The sequence below is a fragment of the Salvia splendens genome, chromosome 6, assembly GCF_004379255.2.
Source record: "Salvia splendens isolate huo1 chromosome 6, SspV2, whole genome shotgun sequence".
Taxonomy (NCBI): Eukaryota; Viridiplantae; Streptophyta; class Magnoliopsida; order Lamiales; family Lamiaceae; genus Salvia; species Salvia splendens.
The window spans coordinates 36606497-36617359 of record NC_056037.1 but is presented as its reverse complement, the minus strand read 5'-3'; positions in this window follow the sequence as shown (position 1 = coordinate 36617359).

Genomic DNA, 10863 nt, shown 5'->3' with positions numbered 1-10863 from the left:
TTTTCCATTCTTTTGCTGATTCTCAAATTCCAAAACTATGCCTCATAAAGCCCATCACCTCATTTCTAGGCTTCTCTATAATGGTAACAATTTGAATGGATTAAAGTAGTCTTTTTTAAATCAAGAGTGAACTATAAAACTAGTACCCACAAATCTATAAAATTATATTTTCAATCAAAATGTTTCATAAATCCCAAATTCAGTTCCGATTTTAGTACCCTCCGACGTTAATTACTTTACTATCAGACAACAACACACAAATCTATCACTTGTGACTTCTAGTGTTATGGTTGAAAGCCAATAATATTTCCACGAAGATTTAAAAATTGCTGCCCTTGCTTGATTAAACAATAGTTATGTGTTTACCTACTGATAAAATAATTAATTTAAACAGTTAAATATCTCACCAGTGAGTTTACTTTTTACACAATATTTAAATTTAATATCGCATTAAAGTCATGCAGATTTGCGTTGCCTACACAAGCATAAATTGTGCTGTGGTACAATGAAAGGTATTTTTGTCTATTTAACTAAAATTAAGATTTTAATTTGTCTAAAAGAAACTTCCCATTATAAAAAAAAGGAATTTATAATTTGCCTATTTTAGCTATTCTTTAATGATGTGATTCTATCGCAATCCAATTTATTCGTTTTCCTTTTCTATGAAAACAAAACTGAAAAACGAATTTCATTAAATTTTCAAAATAGCCATTTCTAAGTAAGGAGCATAAACACACCTACAATTCGGTTGGTTTTTGACTATACGCTTGCAAAAACGTATACAAAACAGAGGAAATTTAATACTATATTGGAAAAGATAGATAAATAATTCCATGCTTTTTATTCTGAACTACTTATGTATTGCAATTTTAATTTGTCGGTCGTCAATTTTAATTTTGAGCATTTTTTATATAAAAATTTGAATAACTAAATCAAAAGGATGTGCTTGAGTAACATAAATCCATCTATCTTCAACCAAAGATCAGAGAATCGATTCTTGATTTTGAGTCTGAACAACTTTAAATCATTGAGCCAGTTGCCGACTATTTGAGATGGCTACAAATCGGTTAGAAAATAAGTCATTGACACTGTAGATGAATGTTTAACTAATTAATCAATGTTTGTTTCATAGGAATATTAGAACAATAAATTACCAAAAACAATCACGGTTGAGCCTAGATCTATTAGAACATAGACATAAATTGTAGTTGCACCGTTAGTTCTACAAATTGAATAACCTCAAATTCATTGGGCTTGTTGTATAAGGCATGGTTAAACATTATTTGACCCAACAAAATTTTGGGTCTCACTATTTTTTACAACTATATTAAACCTAGTTTATTAATGTCTCATTTGAGCCTTCAATTACATCGTTGTCCATAAGAGCATTAGCAGTGGGGCGCCCTAAGGAACGCCCTAAAGCCCGCCCTATGCACTGCCACGTCAGCATTTTATCCTCCTACTACCCTTCCACCTGGCGCCCTATAAGCCGCCCTAAAGGCCGCCCTATAGATTTCACTATTGTTTTGTTAATTAATATAAATGTTTTCAAATATGTCAATGCAAAATAATTAAAAAATACCACGATTAATTAAAAACAGCAAATCCTACATTGATTAAAAAAAAGTTTTACACGAGTTAGAAATAAAAAAAAGTTGACTACTCTACAAAAGTCCTAACTTGCGGTGCAGCTCATCGATCATCCCCTGGAGGTATTCGGCTTTGGTCGGGTCCTGACATTGCATGAGGGCGTTGTGCGTGTCCAACAACGTCCTCCGGTTGGCGGCCGCTGCCAACTCCGCGTAGGCAAGTGCCGCCGGGATCGGCGATGGGGGGGCGGTCGTGGCTTGCGAGGAGGATGTCGCCTTCGCCTTCCCCTTGTTCTTCCCAGCCTTGACGCCAATAGGACATCGGGAAGACACCAGTGTGCCGGAACTCTCCTCCTCCCCGTACATTGTCCGGTTGAGGTCCACCGGACATGCGCCGCTTTCGCTACTTGTGTAAGCACCGGCTTCGGTGGTCCTCGTCCTCTTTGGCGCAGCCGATGGCTGAATCCCGCCCTGGAACTTCGGCTTGTCCTTCAAGAGCGCCCAGATGTTGAAATGCTTGAAGTCGTCGTACATTGACTGGTACGCCAACAACGCTCTATCGCCCACATCGCTCAAGCTCTCGTCGCTTCCCTGCTCCCTCAAGCACTTCTCGTACTCCGCTAAGAACAGGTTGACTTGCTTCTTCACCTAATCCCAGTGCTTGCGGAGCTGCTCCCTATGGCGCTTGTACGCGCTCGACGGCTTCGCCTCATTATAGCGCTCGACGATGCGCTCCCAGTACGCAACCTGCTTTTGATTGTTCGCGAATACCAGGTCCTCTGAAATATCCACCCAACACCTCGCCAAGACGAGGGTTTTATCCGGTTGGTAGTTCGTCCTCCCGGGGGCATACTCTTCATTCGTTTCCGGAGGTGGCACCTTGTACGCTCGGTGCCGGTTCCGCTTCTTTCTGGCGGCGGCGACGGAGGGCGCGGCGGCGGCAGGGCGAGTTAGAGACGGATCCATGTCAGACAGACCGTACGAATCCGTACTGAATTCGGGATCGTACTGCGTGTTGGAGTCGAACGACCGATATTCGTCAGGGTCTGTACCCAGCCAACGTGCACCACCCCCAAACATCGAACTATTCGGACTTGGGTATTCACCGGAATCCATTTTATAGTGTAATTTGAGTGTGGAAAAGTGAATGGAAAGGTTACAAATGAAGGTGGGGTAGGGGGTATTTATATAAATAAATTTTTTGGAATTAAAAAAAAATAAAAAATAAAAACGCATTGCATCGTTCGTGTCGCCCACAGTGGGCATACGATGCCCTATCGTCCGCATATCGTCCGCGGACGATCTATAGGGCGCGAACGATGCATCGGACATCGTCCGCGCACCCACAGTGGGCGGACGATGGCACGCCCGAGGCATCGGGCGGCCTATCGTCCGCCCCATTGCGGATGCTCTAAGAGCTGAAAATTCCATTAAATTAAGCATTTGAAGTTGTCGCCGACCTATGGTGCAAAAACTCCACCTAATTCGTCGGGGTTGAGATTTGCTTTCGTTCTTTGTTCGCTATTCATTGTCAGCGGCCATCTTCTTCACTGCATTTGACCTCTCGAGTTTCATTTCTTAGATCCATCATGTGTACTGTGATTCAACAATAAGATAAAAAAACAAATTAGGACACTAGGAATTGACAAAAATACCCATGAAATGAAAGATGTGAGACACTCATCATCACATGATGAAATGTAATCGGACACTTGCACAACATTGTCACATTCTCAACATTTTATCGATGTTTCATGTTTTTCAAAAGGGACCATCTTGTTTGTCCTTAAACACCACCTAATTAAAATCCTAATGTATAATGCACATATATAAATTGCACGATGATCACGTTTGAAATTGCCAAATTCAAGATTACTAAAGTGAAACATGCATGTGATAAAAATTTAATGGAATTAGCTTTTACTATTGTGACACGTTATAATAAGAATTACATCATATATCCATGGTCCCCAAATACAGGTTAATAATATTAAGTTAGCTAAAACATTTATGAGTTTGAATAATTTAGATGGTCCATCTCACTCTAGTTTTATTGCAATGGTCTTAGATTCCAAAAAAGAAATATGCCCATATTGGGGAGAGCAATGACAGCACCAGGTGGGGTCGGTCGATCCCACCATCGCCTATGAGGGTAGGAAAATGTCATTGAATTCAGTTTTTTGAGTTGCCTACGTAGGATGTTCTGTTGTATTTTTCAATGTTGAGGTTCACTTTCATTTTCGTCTGCCATCTAATGGTAGCTATGACGTACGTACTACCCCTCACACCGTCTCTGTCTTCTGATCCCAATGAAGATCCTTTTCACTGTGTCTGACCCACGAGTTCTATTTTCTATATTCGACATTGATGGAAAGAGTTAAAGAAAAGGAATTCATATCAACACCCCACTAGAAAGAAATCTCTAGGTTCGAAAGGTAAAAAATAAAGGCCAAACATGCTGCATTCAATTATAAAGTGCTCTTTTGGAAAAGTTGATTTTTGAAATTCATCACTTCTTTCTAGTAATTGCAGAATAAGTCATACCACTTGGTTCCACCAGACAATTAATTTTGAATATTGAATCACACTATTTTTATAGTGGTATTTAATAGGTTAAGTGACCACTTAGTTAAGTAACACTAAAATGCGAGAATTGCAAAATTATTATGTACGATTTTTTAATGATTAAAATGGTTACTTAATTAAGAACTGAGGCATCGCAGGCATTAAATTTTAATCACTTATTGTGTAATTAGGAATTGAGACAATGCACGCGTGAGGTGTTTTTTGCTAGTTGAATATGATTGTTTCTTTATACAAAAGCACATATTTTCAAGTAAAGGCATGTGTTTGTGGTTGTCTATGTGATTAAATTATTGGGGCTAATGTAGTGTAGTCGATTAAGACATAAACTACATATATCTATTCTATATATATGTAATGTGGTATAGCGTAGTCGATTAAGACTCAACCAGTGTGGCTTATAAATTTAATAGTTCTTTCATTCACTTTTAATTAATTGTTAATGCATATGTAGTTCTTTTAAAATGTGCTTTCGATATTAATTCTATGCTGTTGTATTTTGTATAGTTGAATGTTTTTCCTATTAGATAAATATATGACTACCGTGGATTTTTTTTATTACATCAACAATATATACCAATAACTAAAATCTCAAAGAAGGTGAAATTGCATAGATTTAAATGTGTTTTTTTTAATCTTTGTTGATGGGCATTTACAAGTGGCATATTTGCTATATATGGTGGCGTGAAATTGAAATGGAGTTAACAAATGAAGTAAAAGAAAGGGAGCACCTAATTACATCTAGTATATAGTGGAGGCATAGTCATCGATCCTCAAGAACTTTGATTTCTTCATTTCTTTGAATATCATTAAGACCAAGAACCAATTTGATGGAGACTTATGCATTATGCGTGCAAGCAATGCATACTCATCATTTATTATTACATTTTTTATCTTCTCTTAATTATTTATAACTCAACAACACTTTTTTTAATCATCTCTTACTTAACTAAACAACACCCACTATTTGTGTGTCTTACTTTTTAGTAATTTTTATTTATTTTTACATTTTATTTTTTATATATTCTAATTAATTAATTTTCAATTTATTTAAAATATTAAATTTGTTAAAATTAAATTCAGTTAAACTTACGAAATTAGTTTTTGGATTAGTATTTTAAATTAAATTCATAAAATAATAAAATAAAATATAATATAAGAAACAAAAACTAGAAAGAGAAAAAACGCAAAACATAGAAAGAAAATCAAAATAAGAAAAATATATAAGTAAAATAAAAATTAAACAATGTAAGCTGATTAAAAAAAAGAACGGAACGGAAAGCAAAAAAATGGGATTGTAAAAACAAATGTTGTGGTAGCAAGCGCGATAGTAGTTAACTCGGTACAAAAATATAAGAGTACTATAATTTATACTTACAAAATATATCATGACAATCTGTCAACTTTACATAGTTTAGTGACGCTCGTCCCTTGAACAAGCTGGGAGGTCTGCATCGCGAATGTCCTAAATGTATAAAATAATTAGTGGTTTGTTCAACATATATGATGTTGGCCCACATGTTACAAACTGGTGACAAGTGACCACACAAGTAGAATTTCTATGGCATATATTCTTAGGTTAAGAAGAAAATTACAAGTTAAATCTTGCACTCTTATGCAAAAATTGACAAACACAACATAAGATAACCTAATTTTGCAATTGATTAGGCCGACAATAAGAACTTGTTTGTACCCTCAACATTGTCTATCATATTTTTTCCTCTAGAGATATAAAATTGACATGATTGTATCAACAATTGATTATGTGTATGGATATGTTGATTTTGTATTGTTATTATGTTGCTAGCTAATTTTTTTGGTAGAACCATTATTTTTTGTAACAAAAATGAAATGTGAAAGGAGAGAAAAGAGATAGTGACATTTAGCTATATTTCAATATATGTGATGGGCCAAGCTATTGCTATTGGATGTGACTTACTTTAAATTCATCTTCCCTTATTTGGAAAACTATTCACGTGTCAAAGGGGGCTGACAAAGAAAGTGTCTGCCCATTTAAGGTTATATTTCAGACATAATTTTGTACCTTTCACTTACCACCACTGCCCATATATTACACTCATTCAAATTTTTTATCAAATATTTGTTGAAAATGGGTGTCAAATTATTTATATTTCATTACTACAATTTATTAAATGAAAATAAATAAATTTAATTCCTGCATGTATTTTCTTCAAATTCAATTTTAATTTTTAAGTGTTAGTGGGAGGAATAGAACAAGTACTATACACTAAAAAATTGGAAGATAATGCCAAAATATGTGTTGTTCATAGCTAGAGAGTTTGTTTTTGTTCTATGTGATGATTTTGTTATTTTCTAATTAATATTTATATTTGCTTCTGAATTGCTAATTAGTAGCATACTGCGTATTTAGTTTGAGCGTTTTGTAATGCAACGAAAATTTTTAAACCGAAAAAATAGGAAAAATACTAGTAAAAAATGGCTTTCTTTTGCATTCTAAAATAGAAACGTTCTAAAAAACAAAAAAGATTAAGATAATTTATCCTCAACCTACCTAGGGACGCTTTCTTTTGCATTCTAAATTAATATGATTATTTTTAAAATATTTCAAAATCTAGTAATTCCATCTCAATTTTTATGTTCTTAAAATATACAAGGTTTTTTTGTAGTGATAATTGTATGTTCACACACCATTGGTGGGTGTTGAGCACACGATGGTTGCATATATGCGTGTGCTTGCGCAAGCTAATTTGTGATCAAACAAAGGTGTCACTTGAAGTTGAATTTAATTTTTATAATTCAAATAGTATTGGATTTTACTCCTCTTTTGTTTGATTCTTATTTTTCATCTATAAGTATTCTCATTCTCCAAATTTTTACTTATTTTAGTATTTTACTAATTTTGTAATTTTTGTTGTTTAAAATAAATTTTAGCATTTTTTTATTTATTTTCAAATCAATTTAATGGAAAATCATTAGTACTATGTGAGAAATAACTAGAAAGTACCGTAACTAGTAGGTGAATAGTGTAACTGTTCAACTTCGTAATGCTCAAGGATTGTGGATAATACTCCAAAATGCACAAATAATGTAGTGTTCAACTTCTTAGTGTTCAATAGTTATAGAAGCTCTAAGATAATTGTGAGTGTTTCGTGACGAAGGTAAAAGATGACTGAGACATATGAATATTATTGTAATTGTGGATGACCTAATTAAATTTTGGGACAATATCTCGTACAAACATTTGGGATCCTTTCTAATTTTTTTTCTTTTAATTAATTAATTATTAGGTAGTTATTGATGCTTAATAAATTCCAGTTGAAAACCTGCAAATTCTAATTAGTAATTTTATTCATTCTTAATTGAGGATTAATAAACTCTTAATGAACATAACTAAACCCTAATCATCCTTAATTAAATCATGTTAATAGTCAATATTAATTGCGGACGTGGCCAAGAGTTTTTGTGTAGATCACCAATTCCTTTTGTCTCGGCGGTTGAGCCCCACAATTGTAAATTAAATAATGATCTAAGTCGAGAGGGGATAAATGTGTTTATTTAATTTTAAATATTGGGGAAAGAAAGAGGTGGTGATATTTAGTTAGGCAAAATGTAGGTGAGAGTACGATGATTGAATGTTATGGATACTGTATAAATATCCTTGTCTAACATTATTAATGCCAAGCCATTTCCCAGCCAAGAAGAGTACATATTTTTATTACATTTGCAGATGTAATAAATATAGATTTTAATGTCACTTAATTTTTCCAGTACCATTCTTCAAATATCTTGGAACTACTCATCTTAATAATTTGACTCAACACATGGTGCAAACTGCAAAATAATAAATCTAATCAAGGATAAATGAAACAATACAAATAATTTATTGATGAAGAAGTCACATCTAGCTCGGCAACCGTATGTTGCAACCCATCTCAATGTTAATCTCCTTAATTCTGAGATTTTCAAAGTCGATGAACTTTTATTCCGAGGCTGCATCGATGTGCTTTCAATGGATGACTATTTATGAATTTTTTTTATTTAAATTAGTATTTTTTTTAGTTGAAAAAATATCGAGTCTAACAAATGCTATATGCCGTAATGTTAAAAAAATTGCAATTTTTTGATGGAAAATTAGGCCAAAATATGTGATTTAGAAAATAATTCTCTATTTATAGATTTAAATAAAATTCCATTTGTGACTTTAGATTGTTTTAATTTTTAGAGTAGTCTTTATTAATTGCAATTGCAATGTTTACCAATTAAATTATACTTTATCATTCAATTCTATTTTTAGGCGTTAAGAAAAATGATGTTCCACGTAACATTGAAATTCAATGTATTAATTTGTCATATCGTATCTAATCCCTATCAAACTTTTTTGGCATTTCACATTACTTTTTCATGATGAAAGTTAGGGAATTATTTTGTTACTTTTCCACCATTGTAGCATAACTACTACTTGGAATGGAATTCAAAACAATTTTCACGAAGAGTTGTCCCCTTTATTTAAGGTAACATCAATCCAAAGCTTAACAAAATTTATGAAAAACATGAAGTCAATCAAGTTATTGGGACAATAAATTACCCAATATTTCTAGGAGTAATTCAATATTTCTACGAGAGGAAAGGAATTAGGTTGATGCATATTCCATTGTGGTAGACCATTAATGAACATAATATATATATGCTACCGATTAATTGTGAAATTGGTTCAATACATTCCACAATTTGGTACGGAATATGCGAAAAAAGTACAAATATGACAAAATGTTGATAATATAAGACAAAATTTAATCGGGCACAACATAACAAAATAAGACCATGTGATTTGTATTAATATATAGACCCTACTAAGTTTATTTTACATTTTTGTTTTCACAGTCATCAAATTATTTCAACTTTTATGTAAATTATCATGCAAAATTGATATGGGTAATTACAAACATTAACAATACTTGAGGAAGAAACTACAAAACAAAGAGGGTCTTGCCTTCATGGAAGAAGTTGTTCAAGCCCACGTCCAAAACTAATTAGCATTTAGTTTCAATAATGAAGTATAACCAAAATTAATTAACCAAAAATGACTTTCCTCCCACTTTCCTAATAAGTTTCACCTACCAAGAACCAACTACCTTTTCTACTTTAAAAGTAACAAAATGTTTACCAATGTATAGAATCACATTAACCGTGTTCAAATCAGTGTGTGTGAGTGTGTGAGAGAGAGGATTAGTGTTAAGTAGCTTAATTTCTCTGCAACTTTTCTTTTTGTGAGGATCTTGCTTGATTGTATACGAAGAAGAAGGACCACAAAAAAGGTTTACGAATAATTAATAGGAGTATTTTTCAACTAACAATTATACTTATTCCTGACTTCCTGTCGTATATGGGAATACAAATCGAAAAGAAATTAAGAACAAAACTTTAATTTCCACTGGCTAAACTAAAGTTGTTTAACAAACAAAATAAAATATAAAAACAATGTATATGTAATAAAACAACTGGAAATTGTACTTTATTTTATTACCTATTACCCTACCGCGCGAAATAGCCAAAAAATAACAAAGTTTAATCAATTTATGGTTATATCAAAACAGACACATTATTTTTTAACTTTAAAAGTTTTTTTAAAAGTCCAACACTTTTAACTTGGTAGAAATTATGTACGACATGACAGACAGAAAATACTATGTTGACAAACGTTCGGCTACTTAAACGACATCTTTTAGTACACAGTTAGCTAGAGACATTTACTTCCTGGGTCGTTTCTATGCGTAGATTAGCTTGGTATATCTTCTTGGCTTCAAACTTTTTGTACGACATAAAAAAAATTACTAACTTTTTATGTTTTCATTATAAATGACAAAAGGTGGAGTAATTCTATAAGTTATTCCAATCTCTAAATGATTTATTGTTGAGCTTAGTTTACTTCGATGCAAGAAATGTGTATCCAAAAATAAACAATAATTACTACATAAAAACAGCAATTATGTTATTTTCTCAATAGTTGTATACTAATTATAGCAAATTGTATTTTAAGCATTCTAATTAAGACATGTTTCATTCCTAATTAATCCCTCCATCTACCACATGTGTACAGCTAATTTTATTACCCAATAAGATAAAAGCAGAGTTATTTGTCACGTAAAACCATGTCTTAACCAAACAAAATAACAAATGATAGCATCATAGTTATCATCTTAAAATTAAAAGAGAAATAAATAGAAAGAGGAAACTAAGGTATTGTTCAGTTATGTAGCAACAGATGATTAATTGTTAATTTTTGTGTATTATTTGTTGGATCAAGTATAATTCCTTTTCTTCTTAAACTGCATAAATGGAATGTCCCATGCAAAGGGAACTATTAAAATTATCTAATATTTTCATGATGAAATGACTAACTATACTTAAGGAGTAAATTTTATTCTTACTATTATTTTATTTCATGTCGGAGAAGATAGAATTAATTTAGTGTAATGTAATTTAAGAGGACGTTCTTAATTTATTTTTAATTTGTGGAATATAAAATTACTTCGAACGTATAATATGTAATTTAGGTATATCATAATCCTTAGTAGTATAATTCTAGCAATTTATATTGCCTATTAAAGGCGAACATGTTTCGAATTTATTTGATTTTAATTAATTTGTTGTTAAGTGAGCTTTTTTGTTGCGAAGCGACATGGAAAATTTGTTAATGTGCTTGACTTAC